Source organism: Engystomops pustulosus, chromosome 3 (genome assembly GCF_040894005.1).
Source record: "Engystomops pustulosus chromosome 3, aEngPut4.maternal, whole genome shotgun sequence".
In the NCBI taxonomy this organism is placed as follows: Eukaryota; Metazoa; Chordata; class Amphibia; order Anura; family Leptodactylidae; genus Engystomops; species Engystomops pustulosus.
Window position 1 is genome coordinate 128,724,870 of NC_092413.1, and position 22,137 is coordinate 128,747,006.

General features: G+C 38.7%; 1 long non-coding RNA gene across 1 annotated transcript; it reads right to left on the reverse strand.

Moving 5' to 3' along the window:
- Nucleotides 1–440: 440 nt before the first annotated feature.
- LOC140120556 (uncharacterized) lies at nucleotides 441–21,921 on the reverse strand. Its single transcript, XR_011853867.1, has 3 exons — nucleotides 21,841–21,921; nucleotides 618–704; nucleotides 441–518 (listed from the first exon to the last, which is right to left on the reverse strand). It is a non-coding gene; the product is annotated as an uncharacterized lncRNA (long non-coding RNA).
- Nucleotides 21,922–22,137: the final 216 nt, after the last annotated feature.

Genomic DNA, 22,137 nt, shown 5'->3' on the forward strand with positions numbered 1-22,137 from the left:
ACTGTTGCTGCTGTATGCAGTGATCCCGGCAGACATGATGACATCATCACATTGAGCCTGCTGGCCCTACCCTACAGCATTAAAGTCCCAGCACAGGTGGGGCAGAGTCAGCGGTGACGGGGGGAGGGGGGGCCCACAAATGTTTTGACACATCCACTGTAAAAAGCAACCTTTATTTATTAAAATATGTTAATTGGGCAAACTTTATTTATACTTTCATTCTCCTCCTTGCTTCACCACATAGGATAAATTGTAAGGAGAATTATCTGTAGCACAAGGGCAGATTGAAATTAATCATTTAGATAGTAGCAACTCACTTCTAATTACAGCAATGATATGATATGTGCACGTCATAGGAAGATGAACTCTGTAACTTGTCAAATGTAGAATAACTAACTGTCAAGATGTTTTCTTGTGGGAGTGCGGTACTATGACACATTAGTGGCATTGCTAAAAGTTCTTGTTATTGGGAAAATTATTTCTATGCTATAATGGTCTGAGCAATGACCCAATTGCACCTGGAAAAAAAGTTTGTTATTGTATGAGATACATTTGTTCAAAGGAGCTGCATGAATGTGTCTGTTTGTTTTCACGACAACATTAAAATGATTGTATACCTGTTTAATTTGAAATTGCCAAATTCCTTCTGCTGTCATGCTTCACAGCTCTGAAAAATTTCCATTGTCATCTTGACTGTAATAAATCTGAAGGTGACACACAGAAATTGTTAATCTTACATTTACTGCATTCATTTTATTCATATTTAACTTTGCAGGATATTAAGGAGCTTGTTCAATGAACAATTATTTATTATATTTTTATTACCTAAATTGCACCTTTTTTGCAAGGCAGATTTATAGTAACAACTATAAGCGGCTGCAGTGATCCCAACATCTGCTTTTCCAAAATTAACCATATGGGTGGTCTGGTTTCAACAAATCAGTGTTAGTGTTTATATGATGAAAAGTTATACAATTTTCCCATCTACTTTCTAAAACAATTCCTTATGGGTTTCTGGATCTCTGCTTGCTGTCATTCTTTAGGAAGCTTCACTGTTTCCTTCCTGTGGATAAAAACCTTGTCTTACGACGTCACATAGGTGCACATCTCTTTATGATACACAGCTCTGATTGAGCGTCACACCTAAGTGATGTCACATGACTATGGAAATTTGTATCCATCAAAAGCTAGCAATGAATCTTTTTATTGAATTCAGCAAGCAGAGATCTAGGCAACTGTGAGGAATTAATACACACAATATATTAGAAAATTCTATATACAAGTGTACACCATTTATATGCCAAAACTGGAAAAACCCCTTTAACGTTAGGCACAGATAAACTGAAGAACAAATTTAGAAAACAATGTGTGATCACTTAAGTTTTTCCAATACCATATTTTTCGGACTATAAGAAACACTGGACCATAAGACACACCTAGGAGGAAAAATAAGAAAAAAATGTCTTTTCTCCAAATATTGGCTAAAATAATTAACAAAGTAACAGAACACAATTTCAACAATTGAAACATGAAGAGCAGCATAAAGAACTAGCAATACTGTCAAATGAGGAGAGACATTAAATTAGGAAAGTCTTTTAGTCTTCAGGGAACCCAAAGAAATCTGTATCACTGCTTCTGAATGTAGAATGCTGAATTGCTCGCTACCACTGATCTTACTGTCTTCACTCTGTTCATATAGAATACCATCTTCAGACTCATTTTTTAAAAGATCTCACAACTGTTTCATCCTTTACTGATTGCCATGCTGATTTCACCCAATCACAGACTTGTGTGATGGTCTCTTCATTCTTCCAGTAGATGTCAGGTTATAATTTGTTCCATTGTTCTCACATGAAAACTTTAAATCAGGGGTCTCAAACTCGCGGCCCGCGGGCCAACTGCGGCCCGCGGGACAATATTTTGCGGCCCCCACCTGGTCGCGCTGCATGGAGAGGGCTCACGGGCTGAGCCCTCTCCATAGCCGGTAAGTCTTTTCTGCATATTGCAGCAAAGGCTTACCGGTAACACCCGCACAGCTGCCGGCAGCCTCAAAAAGATAGCGGCGCATGGGCGCCGCCATCTTACCTGGGATCGCCGCTCCCCGTGACGTCATCGGGGGGCGGAGATCCGTCTCCATGGTAGCCTCAGGTCTTCCGAAGACCCGAGGTTTTAACCCCTTCATTACAATGTGCTGATAGCACATTGTAATGAATGACGAGGAAAATCTCCATATACTGCCATACTGTAGTATGGCAGTATATGATAGGATCGATCAGACAACCTAGGGTTAAAGTACCCTAGGGAGTCTGAAAAATAGTATAAATAAAAATAAAAAAAAGTTTAAAAAAAAAAAATAATAATAAAAAAACCTAAAATTTCAAATCACCCCCCTTTCCCTAGAACTGACATAAATATAAATAAACAGTAAAAATCATAAACATATCAGGTATCGACGCGTCCGAAAATGCCCGATCTATCAAAATATGATGACGGTTTTTCAGTGCGTTTAACCCCGTTACGGAAAATAGCGCCCAAATTCGAAAATGGCACTTTTTTGCCATTTTGAAAAATATAAAAAAATCTATAAAAAGTGATCAAAAGGTTGTACAGTCCTAAAAATGATATCATTGAACATATTATCAAATTTCGCAAAAAATGACAGCACCCACAGCTCCGTACACCAAAGTATGAAAAAGTTATTAGCGCCAGAATTTGGCAAAATAAAAAAAAATATTTTTGTACAGTAGGTTTTAATTTTTGTAAATGTATGAAAACATTATAAAACCTATACAAATTTGGTATCCCCTTAATCGTACCGACCCAAAAAATAAAGTAGACATGTCATTTGGGGCGCTCAGTGAAAGACGTAATATCCAAGCCCACAAGAAAATGGCGCAAATGCATTTTCATTGCATTTGGAATTTTTTTCCCGCTTCCGAGTACATGGCATGGAATATTTAATACCATCACTATGAAGTGCAATTTGTTACGCAGAAAACAATCCATCACACAGCTCTTTACGTGTAAAAATAAAAAAGTTATAGTTTTTTGAAGGTGAGGAGTGAAAAATGGACATGAAAAAACAGGAAAGGGCCCGTAACCGGTTAATCCCCTTCCCTCCGGTACTTGAAGAAGATGAAGTCGCCGCTCTGAACGCACTTGGTGCAGGTCAGAGCGGCGACTTCATCTTCTTCGATGGGAGGGACACGGGGAGGCAAGTACCGGGTGTGGGGGGGGGGGGGAATGGAGTGTCCCTGACTGGGCTCAGTGCGGTAGGAGCTTGGGACCCCTCGGTACACAGGACGCGTTCATAGAGAAAACACGTCTCCCAGCTTGGGGCTTTCCTTGCACTGGGAGACGCCGTGACATTTGAATCTGAATAATGATATTTTGTAAGCGCATTTTGTGTGGAAAACTTGATGCGGCCCAGCCTTACCCAGAATCTACCTCCAACGGCCCCCAGGTAAATTGAGTTTGAGACCCCTGCTTTAAATGGTTTGTTGATGGAAACGTCCAGTGGTTGCAGCTGGCTGGTAAGGAATCACGGCAAGACGAGTCTTCTCTTCTTTAAATTTCTGCACTAATAGTGCAGTTTTTTTTTTATAAAGTCCTTCAGGACGTTTGGACCACACTTTTTCTATCCATATTTTCATGTCATTTTCGTCCATCCATCCTTTTTCGTGAACATGGACAATGACTTCTTGTGGAATCAACTCTTTTGGCATGGTTTTTCTTTTAAATATTAGCATTGGTGACAGTTTGGTACCATCTGCACAGCAGGACAAGACAACTGTGTAATGTGTTTCATGGTGATAGTTTTTGCTCCTTTTACATCAACAGTTCTATTTGATGGAACATCAAATGTTAAAGGGACTTCATCCATATTCCCAATCTGGCCTACTTCAAAGCCTGTTTTCTTCCTTTCATCAAGTACATATTTGTGAAAAGACGCATTTGTGATCTGAGGCTCATATTCTTTAGGCAATTTTTGAGCAATTCTAGTTTTGGTGTGCATAGCAAGACCCCATCTCTTCAGAAATCTGTAGCACCATGATCCAGTGAAGTCCTCAATACCTTTCTCAGCAGCAAGACCTTTGGCTTCAAATATGATCATTTAGGTAGGTACAGAAAAGCCATTGTTCCTGTGATGTGTGATGTGTGATCCACTCTTTTATGCCGAATTCTAACTGTTGCCATTTTGCTGCATGCCCACGAGAACAGTGGTCCAAAATGTCTCTCTGCTGCTCTGTTTCCATGATATTTGGCATATTTTACTACATTATTTTAAAAGGAGTTTTATACGCTAGCCTTTTCTGTTTTGACAAAAACTGGATGCAGCAGGAGACTAAGTTTTTTTTCTGTAGCAAAAGTACAGTACATCAGCACTGTGTCTTTCAAGACTGTGCATAAGAAAATAAGTGGATGATGGCATGTGGGGCATATTTATCAATCTGCTTACGGCTAAAATCTTAAACATTAGCCCATATTTTTAACCCCTTATCACCGACACTAGTTTTCAGCTTAATGACCAGACTCTGTCACGATAATTGGTTATAACTTCGGAACGCTTTAACATATCCAGGTAATTTTGAAATTGTTTTCTTGTGACACGTTGTACTTCATGTTAGTTGTAAAATTTAAGTGATAAGTTTTGCGTTTCAGTCTGAAAAAAAATGAAAAATTTGGCAAAAGTTCGTAAAAATTCTTCATTTTCAAAGTTTAAAATATTCTTCTTTCCAGACAGGAAGTAAAACTACCCAAAAAGCTTGATAATTAACATTTACAGAATGTCTGCTTAATGTTGAGATGATATTTTATGCGTCCTCTCATTTTTCTAGGATGTTATGAGGTGCAGAACTTTAGGTGCAATTTTTCTCATTTTCATGAAAATCCCCAAAACTCACATTTTGAGGGACAACTCAGCTTTCAAGTGACTTTGGAAGGCCTTAAAGGAAACCTTCCACTTGAAGTGGTAGGTGTAAGATGGGAATACCGAGCAGCAGTATCGTGGTTTAGAACACTTTTTAAACTTTGTAGCCGAAGCTGCTTCAGCGCACCAAGATCGTGCGCGCGGCTCTCCTTCACTTCCTATGTAGGCGTGCGCACGGTCGCGCGCATGGTGCGCTGAAGCAGCTTCGGCTATAAAGTTTAAAAGTGTTTTAAACCGCGATGCAGTGGTTTAAAACACTAACAAAAATAAGCACCGGCACCAGCTCACCCTGAGCTGGTGCTCAGTATTCCCATCTTACACCTACCACTTCAAGTGGTAGGTTTCCTTTAATATTAATAAAACCCCATAAACTACCCCATTAGAGAAACTTGACCCCTCAACCTATGTAAAACAACTTCTATTAAGTCTATTAACCCTTTAAGTGTTTCACATGGGTTAAAACAATATGGCCCTGCGATTTAGAAACTATTGAATTTTTTTGGAAAATACATTCATTTAGGCATTCATTTTATTCAAAATGATGAAATACTCTGCAACGTTTGATGCGCAATTTCTCCCGAGTGGACCGATACCACATATATGGTGGTAAACTTCTGTACGGGCGCACTGCCGGGCATAGAATGAAACCAGCGCCATTCACAGCAGATTTGTATTGTCACATTGTGCAGGCTATAAATTTTAATCTTTTTGGTAATGCGAACATATGAGTGCTTATTATTTGCGAGGTGAGATACAATGTATAGATAATTCATTTTGGGTGTCTATAGCATATTTTATCAACTATTTCAAGGGGGACACAAACAAAATCATCAATTTTTAATTTGGATTTTTAGCACTTTTTTACCCTGCAGACTGTAACATAAAAATAATATTTCATCTTTATTCTCTGGTTCACTACGATTGCGGTGATACCTCATTTGTATAGTTTTTCTTATCTTTGCTCAATTTTACTGAGCAAAACCAATATTGGAGAAAATCACATTGTTTTTACTATTGACAAATTTTCAGGGCAATAACTTCTGTATTTTTCTGTGGTCAGATCTGGTTAAAGGGCTTATTTTTTGTGAAAAGGGTTATTCTTTTCATTTGTATCATATTTAAGCGTCTAACTTTTTTTGATCACTTTTTAGAACATTTTTGAGATGTACTGTATATTGTATATTATGGGAAGTTTTTTGTGTTTTTTTTTTACGTTGTTCACTGAGCATGTTCAATATTGATTTAGATTTATTGTACAGTTTAATACGGACGCGGTGATACCAAATATGTAAATTTTTGGGTGTTTTTGTGTTTTATATAATTTATTTGCATTTTATGTGTAACGGTGAGATTATGGGACTTTTATCTTATTTATTTAATTATTATTTTAAAATTATTTTTCCTTTTTTTTTTTAACTTTTTTTTACATATTCCATTCAAGTCCTTACACTGCAATGCACTTGTATTGCAGTGTACAGTGTATGCTCAGTTACATACAGCCAGGTTCTGCCAGGAAAGGAACCACCAGACTTGGGGCACTCGCTGGACCCCGGGGCTGGAGGGATCGGATACCCCGGTAAGCTAGTTTTTCCGATCCCGGGTTTTAGTGCCAGCTCGGGGCTGTGACACCACAGCCCAACAACGGCACCAGTGATACCCGGTGTCCCGAAATCTTCTTCTGACACGCCGCTGTAGAAATGCATCACGTCGGAAGAAGTACCCTCAATGACCACCATAAAAAGCTGATAGGGCGGTCATTATGGCTTGCATTGCAGAAATAGGGGGGGGGGGCATGCAGTTGGACAACCCGATGGATTCAGACAAATCTCGGAATTTAAAAATGAAATTGTGTTGCAAGATCAAGCACTTCCATGCACCGGGGAGAAGAAGGTGAACTCCGGCGGATCTCAGCGGGGAAGCAACACATGAAGGAAATTGGACGCACGACCTTAGTGAATCGCGGCAGACCCGAATCCTCGTCGGACAATGCACCGCCGGGATCGCGACAGGACCGGGTAAGTAAATCTGCCCCATAGTCTTTGTTGTGCACCATTTTTATCTTCTTTTTTTTATTGCTAAAAATAAAAGATATGAGAAAACTCCCACATATCAATACTTTAGGTCACACTTCAGACTGTTCCCTAATAGAGTATCCAATGTATGGCGACACCTCATAAGGGGACTGTGTAGGGATACTTTTATTAGGGGGTCATTGTGTGACATTTGGTGACGTTTCAAAAGTGTACTTTGTGTGGGGAGAAGTAATGGGGACACTTTGTAGGACACCTGTTGCTAAAGGATGATTCCCGTGCCGACACTACAACTGTTCTGTCAAATTCAGCTCTATACAGAACACTTGTTGGTCGGGGAAGTGTTGTTACTTTGACCCAACACTGATTGGCTAGGGGTATGCTAGCAACAAGCTCAGCCAACCAGTGTTGGGGGAAATATAGATCATTCAGCATGCACTGCATGCTGCCGCTGCCTTATGTTGTCATGGGCTGTGCTTACTTCAATACCTTTCACTGGCAAAGTGCAGCCCAACTTCACTTTGCTCCTTTTATGGAGGGTGTGTAGGGCAGAGGAGCACAACCGCTGTGCTAAGCTGTATAGGGCTGCGCTTACTGCAAGTTTTAGCTGGCATTGCGCAGCCTGGTCCCGGCCTCCATTCCCTCCTGCTGTGGAGGGCTCAGACGTTGGCACACTTGTGGGTGTGTAATATTCAGGCCGTGTTATGAAGTACGTTGCGCGACCTGCAATTTAGACATGCCTGCAAGTCTACATTCGGACTTTAAGACACACCATGGTTTTTCCCCATTTTACGTTTTTTCCCCCATTGGAACGAGGGGAGTAAAAACAAACGCAAAAACGAAAAAGGGCTGAATCCTGTAAGGGTTAAAAATCCATAACTTTTCTATTTTTCCCTGTATGTAAGTTCAAGGGCTTGTTTTCTGCAGTATTTCGTGTTCAATGTATTGTGCTTGGAAGCGAAAAAAAATTTACAATTACAATGTACTTTACTGAAAAATGCTTTTCTGCCATTTTTTTGAGGGCTCTGTTTTTACGACTTTTACTTTGTGATGATGTTTACAATGATACCTTTTGTGGGACTGTACAACCTTTTTATCCCTTTCATTAAAATTTCTATGAGTTGGAGTGACGATGGAGTGGCATTTTGGACATCTGATCACTATATTCCGTAACAGGATTTACTACTGGAAATAAACGTTAAATTGATAGATTGTGACTTTTGAGACGCAGCAATACCTTATTTTTATATCAGTTCTTGGGAAAGGTCAGTAAAAATATAAAACATTTTAAAAACTTGATGAATGAACAAAGACATTATTAAAATTAATACCCAAAAATGTATTATCCCATACAATGCCTGATTAACTTAAAACAGAAATGTGATATATCAAAATTTGTGACATAAAATGGCAACCACTGTTATATTGTCATTTTTAGGGTATCACTGTATAACAGCCAAAAAAAAAAAGGCAAAATAGTAATGTCAGTTTTAGGGTAACACGTCAAAAAAGCCTAAAATTTAGTCTACAGTAAAATTCCTATTATAAAATAAGAATTCCAAAAAGATGCCACAAACAATCTCTTTGCTTGCCTAAAAAAATTAAAAAGTAATCGCCATTAAAAGAACATGTGCCAAAAAGGAAAATTGAGTCTGTCCTAAAGATGCTAATTACCCTGGTCAACCCAAAATCCCAGAAAACCTCTTTAGCTTTGTTCACATTTTTTGTTTGGATTGCACATCCTGCAATACATCATCACAGCACCCTGAAATACAGAGGCTTTAGATAGATAAAACGTTATTGGTTTCCGAAGGGAAAATCAAGTGCCTCAGCAACAATCATAGCTAGACAACAGTACAAAACACAGTCAGATATACAGAAAAACACAGTTCCAGCACCTGCCCTTTAGAAAAGGAATGTGGTCTTTCCTGTGTGCTAAAAGATCCAGGGGATTAAAACTAAAACTAAATCGTTATCATAACTTTATCAAATGAACTTGCTAATTACCTTTACATGCAATGCATTCTAAATCAGTTTCCAAAAATGATTAGAATGATTTAAACTGAGAGCAGGTGTTCAGTAATACACCATCTGGTCAAGGCCCATGAATCTAATCTAATGTCTGAAACATGTTTCATAGGCAACTGAAACTAAAGAAAATTTTGAATTTATGATAACACGTAGACCCCATGATGACCCAACCTATTAGGGTCTTAAAGGAAACCTATCATGAAGAATCTACCAGCAGAAGTAGAACTAATGGTAGATTCTGTCTGTAGAGACTTCTGGGGTGTGGAGTATCCTTAGCTCCCAGTGCTTGACCAGGCTAGTACATGCCCCAGTAGCCTCTACAGTCAATTAACATATTTCTAAAATAAATGTAGTTAATATATTCGGTCTGCACTCTCAAGTATCTTGGTGCGTCTGATCCAGGGATCCAACCCCATGTACAGTAAAGTAAAATTGGGACCACGCACTCCAATGGGTTTTAACATGCATTTAATGTCTTCAAAGTGATAGATTACAGCAGTAATACTTGTGTGACGTTTCGGCCACAAGGGCCTTTCTCAAACACTGTAAATCGAACATATATACAAAATCAATATTGACATGAAATATACAAGTGGATATAAGGTACACATATACATAAATACATAATAGTGGAAAAATCCAAGGAACATCAATACAATATCCATGTAGTCAGTTCAACGTGGTAGTAGTCTAAGATTCTCAGAGCCAGGATTCATCAACAAATGTAGTTCACATCATTACATGATACTAGTAAGACAACAGGGTATCAGAGTGAACAAAGCTGTGCAGACATATACCAGTAGTATCTAAAATCAAAGAAAACAGGTTAATGCCCACCAAAAGCTGTCTACCAAAGAGTATCTGGGTGCTGGCGCTTAGTATTGTGCTTGCTGCACACAGGAGGATGCGCGAGTGACTCTGTGTGTGAGCTGGTTATTTAAACAGGAAGTCCCTCCCCAGGGGGTGGGGTCAGATGATGCGAACAATGTGTCAGGTCTGATCCTATTGCCTCCTATGTAAGGAGATGCGACAGATTAGGCGCACGTGAATATGTGTCGCATCAAAAGTGTCGCACGCGAGGACAGCTGTTTAGTAGAGAGATAAGAATGAGCTCATGTAATCTAGGCATGTAGGGACTGGATCTATGTCAGATAATAATAACATTACTCTTTATTTCTTTCCACAGAGACGCTAATTCCCTCCTATACACTGATGGGTAAGGTTCTACACATAGAGTGATAACTGTGATAATACACCATCCTATTATCTGGGGAAGGGAGACCTGCTCCATTTATTGAAACAGGCAATGAAACGCCCACCAGAGACCCTCATGCTCATTAGCATAATTTTAAAAGTTTATTTTAGAATGAAGGAGGTCATGGATAACAAATATAATAAGATTACTAAAGTCATGGTTCCTGGATGTATGAGTAAGTGCCCCTGGTTTATCATAATGGGTTTTGATGGTAGATTTCCTTTAACTCCTTACCGACATGTGACGTAGTATTAAGTCACATGCCGGGTCCCGGTGCATGGAGAGGGCTCGCCGGCCGAGCCCTCTCCATAGCCGTAAGTCTTTGATGCATATTGCAGCAAAGGCTTACCGGTAACACCCGTGATCGGTGCCAGCACCGATCTCAGGTGTTTTCCTGCTGATCACCACTGTCAAAGCTGCCGGCGGCTTCAAAAAGATGGCGGCGCATGGGAACCGCCACCTTTCCGAGGATCGTTGCTCCCCTTGACGTCAATCGGGAGCAGCGATCTGTCACCATGGTAGCCCCAGGTCTCACGAAGACTCGAGGATACTTCGGGTTAACCCATGCCTTATAATGTGCTATAAGCACATTGTAATGTATGAGTAGTAAAATCCACATATACTGCTATACTGTAGTATGGCAGTATATGATAGGACAGTGATAGCAAGCCTTTTGGAGACAGGGTGCAAACCAAACAAACCAAAACCTACTTGTATGTTGCAAAGTGCCAACATGACAATTTAAGGAGAAACATATTGATCCCTTCTGTATCACAGGTTTTAATGGTATTGGTGTCCTGAGTTCACCAATACAATAGAAAGATGATGGAGGAATTTGGATTGAAGCTTCTCTCCAGAGAAGAAGGAAGAAGAAGGATCAGGGGACCCAGAGCAGGAGCTCGAATGGTAATCCATCTCTATCCATACCTTCTGGCTCCTCCTGTAGTCCTAGCAGCCATGGATGTCAATTTAAAATAGTGCTGAGTATGGCAAGTCCTGGGTCTTGGACCACAGGAGGAAGCCTTGAGTCCTATCTGACAAACTCTGTGTTGGGACGAAGGCCTGGGTGCCCACAGAAAGGGCTCTGAGTGCCACCTCTGGCACCCGTGCCATAGGTTTGCCAGCACTGTGATAGGACCTTACAGACAACCTAGGGTTAAAGTACCCTAGGGAGTCTGAAAAATAGTAAAAAAAAAAAAAACTAAAACCCAAACCACCCCCCTTCCCCTAGAACTGATATAAATATAAATAAACAGTAAAAAAAAAAAACATAAACAAATTAGGTATCGCCGCATCCAAAAATGCCCGATCTATTAAAATATAATAACAGTCCTAAAAATGATAAAATTGTAAACTTCATCAAAATCCACAAAAAAAACACACCACCCACAGCTCCATACACCAAAGTATAAAAAAGTTATTAACACCAGAAGATGGCAAAATCCCCCCCAAATTTTTGTACAGTAGGTTTTAATTTTTTTAAATGTATGAAAACATTATAAAACCTACATAAATTTGTTATCCCCGTAATCGTACCAACCCAAAGAATAAAGTAGACATGTCATTTGGGGCGTACAGTGAAATCTGTAAAATCCAAGCCCACAAGAATACGGCACAAATGCATTTTTTTTTACCAATTTCACTGCATTTGGAATTTTTTTTTCCCGCTTTCCAGTACACGGCATGGAATATTCAATACCAACATTTTGAATTGTGATTTGTTACGCAGAAAATAAGCCATAACACAGCTCTGTACATGGAAAAAAAAAGTTGCAGATTTTTGAAGGTGGGGAGTGAAAAATGAAAACGCATTAACCCCGGCGTTAAGGGGTTAGTGACAGAGCATTTATTTGTATTTTCATTCTAAGAACTAACTTTTTTACTGCTTCTGTTGCCCTAGGCCGATGTGAGTGCTTGTTTTTTTGTAGTTAATGTCTTGTAGTTATTAATTAGTTGTAGTTGATACTCCTTAGGTATCATGATAATGCATGAGGGCAGACACAGCAGGGACCACGCTATGCATAACAGTTGGTATTCTGCTGCTGATCGTGCTTGCACACTGGCAGTGCCAGTAGGACCTGCAGACCAGTATGTTTGTCCAAATTTTGGAAGTCACCGCTTATTAGGACTAGCATTCTCATCTTGTCTTGGGAACTGTTTAAACCCTGTAGTAAGTCAACTACTACTGGTTATTATGAAAATTGCACAACAATTATTTGTAATTTTTTTATTTTTATGTTTTGAGTTTGAAAACGTTTTGTGTTTTTGGGAGGGGGTATTTTGTTAAGTTTCCCAAGGATACTTCACACATACTTGATCACTAATAAATATGATCATATCTGTTGGCATTCTGGGCTGCCTACTACTTGAAGATAAAGTATATGTACATTACCCTGCAACAAGGGATTTATTTAATTGGAAAATCACTAGATAGGTTGCTTGAAAATATGCCATTCACTGTTACTATGTACAGTGATTAACCTCACTTCTTTTTTGTGGAAAAAGAAAAGGTTTGAAGCTAGCACTCTAAAATGTTCATTAAAACTTCACATTTATTCCATTACAAGGTACATGCTTCTGTAGGTTTCACAAGGTACTCATTTTGAACTTTCATATTGCGTTCTTGGTCATGGTCTGAACCCTACTAACACAAACACATTTTTTAAAAAGCTATAGATATACGGGGTCACATATAATTACCACATTCATTCAAAGTATTTCCCATTCAACACATGCGTGTCATATCGAAACCAGATAATAGACTGTATATTAAAACAAATGGCAAAGTACATTAATATAGGTACATTAGGTCCGGTCTAGTGTCTAGGATTCCTTGTTACAAGATTCAAAATCCAATACACTTCCCTATTTCATAGCTTGCAAACTCTATCACCACATGTTATTGGAGCTCCCACCTTCTCTATACCTGTTATCGAATGAGTGGATAAATCTCCTCCATGTACCTGCAAAAAATGTTTGGATAGGCAAGATATATATTTATCACTAGAAGTAGAGCCATCAGATTCATGTTCCCAGATACGTTCCTTTAGATGGCATTTTGTACTGCCCACATATGAATATTACAAGACATGCATGTAGCAAAATAATCTATACATTTTGATTGATGAAATTGATAAAAGATTGTATCATATCAACTTAATCATTATGTATAGATGAAAAGTCTTTTGTATTTTTGTATTTTGTTATTGCATCTGTTACCCCCACATTTATAAGAGCCTTTTACACTCAACCAAGTTTCCTTCTCTTTATTTCTCTTTACATAGAGGAGGATATAACATTGCCAATAGTACGAGCCTGACGTGACACAAATTGAAAGCCTGATTGAAAAACATTTTTCATTTTTTCATCAGCTGATAATAATGGTAAATATTTTATTAATACTTACCACTGCATTATAGTCACTATTATACGTGATATAAAATGTCATTTGTTTGGGGTAAATTCGATTTTCTTAGGGTTAAATAATGACTGTTCTCTAGATGCTATATTTTTCCTCTGTGAGTTGTCTCTGAAGTATAACCTCTATTTATTAAATGATTGGAAATTATGTTGCACTCCTGTATACAAGTCTTAAAATCACTGCAACTTTTATGTGCCTGAATAAATTCACCTACAGGTATCACATGATTCGGGTGACAGCTAGATGCTTGTAGGATAGAGTTCCCACTTACTGGTTTACAATATAGGGAAGTGTTGATTAAATAAGTAACAGAATTGCCCTCCATAATAAAATCTAAAAAGGGAATACAAGTTTGTTCCTTTTGATAAGTAAATGTCAAATTACAGTCATTAGAATTAACCCCTTAGTGACCAAGCTCATTTGTGCCTTGCTGACCAAGACCTATTTTTCAAAACCAGCATGTGTCACTTTATCCAGTTATGACTTTAGGAGGCTTTAACTTACTCAACTATTTTTGAGTTTGTTTTTGGTGACATTTTGTATTTCAAGTTAGTGGGAAATTTTGGTTGATACATTTAGCATTTATTTTGAAAAAACATAAACATTTTGAAAAAATTAGCTATTTTCAAACTTCAAAATGTTCTGTTTTTCAAATTAGTTACTAATATTTAGCATTACGCGGCTTCGTGCTGGCATCTTTTAAGAGGTATCCTTTTGTTTTATTATGACACTAGAAAGATCACAAATCGAACAGCAGTCTCTCAAATTTTAAGGGAAAATTTTAGAATCAATTATTTTAGGGACCATTTAATTTCGAGTTTTAGAAGTTCTGCTTATAGAAAACACCTACATATCACCTCATTCTATTAACTTCATCCCTAAAACTATTCAAAACAGCAGGTAGGAAGCTTGTTAATCCGTTTAGGAATTTTACAGAAATTCAAACAAAATGAAGGTTTGATTTGGAATTTACTAATATTATAAATATCTTCATTTAGCCGCAAAATTTACCCACATTAATGGAATCAAAGTAGAAAACTCATCTACATATATACATCTACACAATATATTGTGCAGTTTTTTCCAAGTAAGAAGATACCCCACATATGTATGTAACCCACTGTCAGGGCACATGGCGAGGCGCAGAAGGGAAGGAATTCCATTGAGCTTTTGGAGGGCAGAATTGGTTTCGGGTGCCATGAGGTGTCCAAAGGCTCCACCTGTGATCGCATGTTGGGTAAAACAGCATTTAATCCGTGTTTATTTAACGTATTGGAAACGTTACATTGCCAAAATAAGTTATCACTAGTGCAGCCTTGAGATTGCGTTTCCAAACCCTCAGGTACCACAAACCCTTATGCCAGAGAATTTGTAAACTTTATATTATATTATAATATAATAATAATAATCTTTATTAATATAGCGCCATCAGTAGTAATTCAGTAGTGCTTTACAAATCATAGATTGTGGTATAGGGGGCATTTTAACCCCTTGCCTCTGATGGGCTTTTTCCATTTTACTTTGTGTTTATCGCTCCCCACTTTCAAAAATGTTTCTGTGTGCAGAGCTGTATGAAAATTGTATTCACTGAGAAGGGATAAAAAATTATAAGCCTCCCTATAATAGGATACTGTTCACTGAGGAGAGGTAAAGGGAGTATAGATTGGTTAAAACTTAACCTTTAACAAATTGTTAAAATTTCCAAAATAATATTGGAGATACATAAATTGTGTTAACCACAGTGTAAACCCTACACCAATGAGTGTACAGTGCAAGTAACACTATAACCCCAGACTACAGTTAGATGATCACTGTCAAAGGCTGGGATCAGTAGATGTGCAGAGGAGGCTGTATGCTTCTGGGATGTAAGGATAGAGTGAGCTGCCACACTATCAGTCCATTGCTGAATTCGCATAGAGACTGTTTTGCGCTGCTCTAAAATACTAACTATCCCCCACTAGCTCTCCTACAGGATTATTTTATTGATCCGACGTGTTTCCTGAACACATTCATCAGGGATCGTGATGCACAAAGCTGATAGTAGACTAAACTAAAAGATGGGAACGGGCCGGGGAAACATACCCCTCCGCACTGGGCCCGTCCCTTACGCGTCACAGTTGGAACGTCCAATGGATGGCCGGAGGCCGCAGCAGACCTCCGGTCATGTGACCGTGAGTCATCAAGGTCCCCCCGATGCCACGTAGATCACAGGCATAGTAGGGCGTGCAGGTGAGGATAAACAACAATAGAATGCGGCGAGTCCCCGATATGTACCCGACACAGAGATGTGGAGTCATGCAATATAAAAGGGAATACAGAGGATGCTCATCACCTAGCATCCCTGGTAGAGTAAGATAGTTACAAATCTGCCTACTATAGACAATAATAAGATGGGGATGGACAATAGATAGAACACCAATCGTGGTATAGAAAGATGGTAAAGCCCTGATGCAGACGAAGGTAGGGTAGGAGCAAAGTTCCTTACCAAACACATGTCCTTCGGAAGTATATGATGTCCGAGGTAAGTATACATATGTCGTGAAATAGAAGGTAAACAGAGAAGGAGAACAAGAATAAAATAGAATATATACAGTGCAAGGCATGGAGGAGGCAGACATAGACGCCCTAATATTATGCACCGTATTAATTTGCAACAGTAAAGCCACTAGTGCCCGATAAAGTGCACATCTGAGTGAATAAAGGGGGCACCGTAGCTTTGGGCAAACAGCAGGAGGCAGAGGACGACAAGAACGTTACAGAAAACTAGTGAGAGATAGATTTTCATCTGGTTCCATTGTTCTAAGGGTATAGATCCACCTGGTCTTTTTTTGACAGATCAATCTATCCCAGTTGCCTCCATGTTTAGGTAGTCTAACCCTCTTGATGACCTGAAAGCGTAAACACTTGGGGTTGCTGCTGTGTTTACTGGCAAAGTGTTTAGCCACTGTGCTCTCAGTGGTTTCTGATGTCGCCAAAATATTCCTGAATCCTGGTTTTGACCGGACGGTAAGTTTTACCCACATAATTGAGCGGGCACGTGCATGTAAGCATGTATACCACTCCTTCTGTTCGACAGTTAGCATAGTCTCTAATGGAGAAAATCTCCCCCATGTCCGAGCCAAAAGCCATGTCGTAGATGCTTGAACCGGTTCCAGTGGTATGTCACTGCATTGTCTATCCAGGGAACAGTTTTGGAGGAGGAGCGGGAGTTGGATAACTACAAGAGCAGCTCAAAGGCATCACTGGAGCCTGGATGGGGAGATGCACATGAGACAGCTCCCACCAAGGCAGTCTGGCCCACATGGACCACTGTATGCTACAGTGCTTGTGGATTGACAGATGCATTGTCTGAATACTCTACAGTACTGAATACTGAGTGGCCACTCTGCTGGATCCATGCCACAAGGATATCAAAGCATCCTTTATTCCCATACTAAAGCGTGAGACTAATATGAGAGCATACAAGCACACTTTCTAGCTCAGTTATAACATGAGCAAGAGGAGGAGTAGGAAGTCACCAACGTATCATGTGCACAATGTGGAATGCCATGTTGACTCCTGCTCAACCTCCACCATTATCAGAAGGGGCACTTAGTGCTAGAAGGCAAAGTGTGCCTTACATATTGTCCAAACATCTCCTAGTACTGAAGGATTAAAACATTTTCTATTCTGCATTCCCACAACTACAATTTTAAATTGTACAAATCTGCATTCCTGAAACTTGACCTTGAAATTTTTCAGTTCCACATTCCCAGAGCTTGAATTTCAAATGTTTCAACTTCACATTTCGAAAAACTCTAATGTTACATTTTTCAATTCTGCATTCCCGGAACTTCAATTTAAAATATTTCATTTCTGCATTACCGGGACTTCCAGTTCAGATTTTTTAACTCCGCATTCCCGGGACTTCAAATTCAAATAACTGGCTCTGAAAACCCAGAGCGCCTTTAACCACAATGAGAGGAGGAGTTTGTAGTTTTCCTATTGCTTCTTTTACCACAAAGAGAATAACCGCAGGGGTGTCTGGTTTTTCCATTGCCACTTATATCCTCTTTGTAAATGGGTTTTAACACCCACAGCACCTTCAACCCCCAGAAAGGCTTGTGGTTTTCCCATTACTTATTTTACTGCAAAAAGATGTTTATCCACAGTGAGGGGAAGAGTTTTTTTTTTCTGTTGCTTCTTTAATCGTTTATGTAAATAACTGGGTCTGAATATCCAGATCCCCTATTGTTTGTCAAATTTCACAGTTAAACATTTGTCTGGCAGTGCCCTAAACCCCTACCTGTTATTAAGAGACTAGAGGGAGGAAAGAGGGGAACAAATGGTGTCATGTAGCAATAGTATCCTGAGATCTCCTGATAAAACTGTATGAGCAGGCAGAAGAAATGCGTCAGGATGTGAAAAATTAATACTAAGATACAGGCAGAGTAAGTAGACCCTCCTTGTAAGGACGGGAGTTCAGGTATCTGGGTACTTATCTAGGTACTTGGTATTGTTAGGGGCTGTTAGATGCCTGTTACTAGGAAAGGACATTTTAGCCTTTTTGCTGCCTGACAACTTTTAAAAATGCATCTAGAACTTGATCAAAAATTGCTTACAATATTATTAACACTTGATAACTTCCCCACACTGTCACTCTGTGGCTGACACTACACATGCAGATGCTGTATTTAAAAAGGGATTTATTATTGGTATAATACAGGGATATATACATAAAGTGTAAACTAACTAGTGATCTAAATCCAACCTTTATATCTTCATATCACACACATAGCCCACACAGTGCCCATCCCTGGACCAGCACCACTATTGTCTTACCCAATCCAAACATGGTGTAGAGTTAGTAGATGGCATCATAACTCTGAGATATTTTCTTAGGAGATCACACAAACTTTCAGAACAAGTATTTTAATTATTTGCCTCCCTCCAGATCCAGGGGCAATGGTTGTCCTCCTGTCATGATGGTTTTTGCCCCTCCAGGTGTGATAGCATTGCCCACTGTTACCAGATGAAGGTTGTTTAACCAGTAATCTTTATTAGGAGCATTGCAGAAATGTATGGCCTATTTTTCTTTCTGTCCACAGAGATCTTTACATTGTCTCTAGTCACATCATGTTGTGCATTCCATCACCATAGCACCTAAATTGTAGACAATAGTACTAGTCCATTAAATAGTTTTTATTTATTGTTATTTATTGTTGTTAAAAGTAGCAATACTCAATAATTTCATTTTGCTCTTGAGAAAAAAACTGAAGTAACTGACAAATACAATCATACCTTTTCATCTTTTGTGAAAGATACAGTACAATGGCTAAAATCAATTGTTCAAAAGCAAAATTCAATATAACTCTGAGATAAAAACAAACTCTCTGGACTATGGTATTCTGAGTTATTTTATATACTTTGATCCTTGCCTTTAGGCCTATTTAGAGACAGCAACATCTGAATTCTGGGAAAATAGGCTTTCCAGGATATAGATTTTCAATGACAGATATATTAAATCCCCACTAAGATAAACATATTATTAAATACATATTGAGGAAACATAATAATCCCAAAAGATGAACAATAATCTATCTGCTCATACACAAAGCTATAGTATATATGAAATATGTGAAACCTTTGCAATTCTTGCTTTGTCACACTTAATTGAAAGCTTTGATATTTGCTACATCAAGATGACAAATTATAGGAAATGTGGCACAACAATCACAGGTTTCTCTAACATGCATTCATCAGTAAAGATGCAGTTTCAACTTTTGTGCAAGGTTTTGTTATGCACACTCAATACTAAAAATGGAATGCCTGAATTGGGAGGTTTTTCAATATGGTAGAAGTGGCAGAAATGGAAATAGTTGCAACTGTTAGCAATAAACTAGCATTTGCAATTATTTTAGGGTTTCTATGCCACTGGCGTGGGGGAGAAGACCTCATAGATACCTGCAATTGTAAGGATTGAGATAATGGGTTGTAAACTGTTTGTCCACTGTTTGTCCATCGTTTATTGTCCACTCTTTGTAGCATGAGTATCAGGCTCCACTCACATACCGATGAGAATAGAAGAGGTCTATCTGCAAACAAAGTCAGGAATAGGATTTGCTCCATAATTTTCAGCCCAGGAGCTGGTCTAATAATAAATAACCCCCATAGTTTGTATGGTTGAATATATACATTGGAGGTTATTTATCATTAGACCAGCTCCTCAGGACAATTCTGTGTCTATTTTTGGAGCTTCAATGCCCATCAGATTCATTAAAGTGGCTTTGGCCCATTAATAAATTTTCTTTCTGGGATTTTTTTCAAAAGTCCCAAAAAAGTCTCAAATTGCATAACAAATCTCAACACATAGACCAGCAGGGGACTGGAGTGACTATTAGACTTTTTTATGAGACTTTTTGCAAAACAACTTTTAGGAGGTTTGTTAACCCAGTAAGTATTGCCCAGGGGTTAAAAAATGGAGTTACAATTCTGAAATAGTAATTTTTTTGGCTTAAAGGGAACATTTATGAACATCACGAAGGGTATTTATCAGTGATGATAATATGCTCCAAAGGGCATGTAATGCTCAATTTAAATCATGATTTGGTTAGTCCTTAAATCGTTTTACTTCTTTACAATCCTTTCTTTCATCTTACCTGGCTCCCTGCCAGAATCCTGCACCGAGTTCTAGGGGGAACTTTCAAATCTTAATGCTAGTCTGCTCAATTGTATCTCTCCTACCTTCAGCATTGTTCTTCACACCTCTTCAAATCAATCCCTCCCACATCCTCTCCCTTCTCCTCCTTCCCCCAGTAGACAACTAAGATAAGATAAACTAATCAAATCATGAGCTTGCCATGCCCTTTTGAACTTGTCATCACTGAAAAATGCCCTTCGTGATGACAGGTTCCCTTTAATGAATGCATTTTACAAAATATTTACACATCCACAATGGCTAAAATCCAAAAATTAACTGCAAAGTTTAATATTAGAGATGAGCGAGTATACTCATCCGAGTATACTGCTCGGTCGAGTATTAGCATACTCGGACCAGCTCGTTACTCGGACGAGTATTTCCCCTGTATCGCGATCGAGCATTAAATTAAGTGAAGAACAGTGTTTTTATTGTTTAATAAAATATTACAGATGTTTCCTGATGTTTTGCTTGTTAGAACACATTGAAATAACACTATTCTTCACTTTGCAGGTGTGCGCGCGTGTCTCCCACTAGGTTCGGAGATGTTCCGAACATCTGGAATGTGAAGAATATTGTTCTTTCAATGTGTTCTGCACTTAAATGGTCCTGTATGCACTGTTTTTAATGTTTTAATTCTATTCTTCACTTTGCAGATGTGCACGCGTGTCTTCCGATAGGTTCGGAGATACGCGCGCACATCTGCAAAGTGAAGAATAGAATTAAAACATTAAAAAACAGGAAGCATCTGGAATATTTAATCAAGCACTGTTCTTTTACTGTTCTGTTTCCCTTCAATGGGGCTCGTTATAACGAGCACCCGAGCATTTTAGTGCTCGCTCATCTCTATTTAATATCCAATTTGGCAATGCCTAACACATGGTGGTAAACTGCTGTATAGGTACACGGCTAGGCATTGAATGAAAGTTTGCCATTCAGAGCAAATTATCATTGTCACTTTGTACAGCCCATAAAAATTTTATTTTTTGAACAAATGAGAGCTTATTTTCTGCCTAATGAAATGCCCTTTACAAATACCTTTTAGGGTGTCCTTAGCATATTGATGAGTATGTATTAACTCTTTACTGGTATTGGAAAAGAAAATAATCAATTCTTGTTTTAAGCATTTTTGGGATGGGCGTTCACAGAACCATGAAAATGATTTGTTATCCTTAATCAATGGACTACTAGGATTATGGAATTACCTTTATTTATATAGTTTTTTTTTATATTAGTTCAATTTTATTGAATAAATAGTAAAATGGAGAAAATAGAATTTGTCTTAGCATTGCCATTTATTTAGAGGAATTACTTTTTTTCTGTTGACAGAGCAAGTTCAAGGCATATTTTTTGCGTGATGAGTTGTTTAGATCATTTCATGAAACAAATTAATGTATATAATCAAGTATAAGCCAAGTTTTTCAGCACAAAAAATGTGCTGATAAAACCTAATTCAGCTTAAAATCGAGTGTATAAAAAAAGTAATTCTGTACTTACTCACTGTTCCAATGCACCACGCAGGGTTGCTGCCTGTGTTCTGGCTCCATCTTTGGGGCTAGCACACACATTATGGTGTTAGCCACTGGCCACTGGCCATTGTGACATCATAGTGTGTGTGCCGGCAGCACACAGGATCAGAAAACGGAGCTGGTGTACTGGAAGAAAGAAGACCTGTGGGGGAAGTCGGTGAGTACAGAGTCAATTAATTTTTTTTATACACTTGGAATATGCAGGGCAGGGTCTGCTGGCTATATACTAGTGGGCTTGGACTGGCTATATACTAGGGGCATGGGC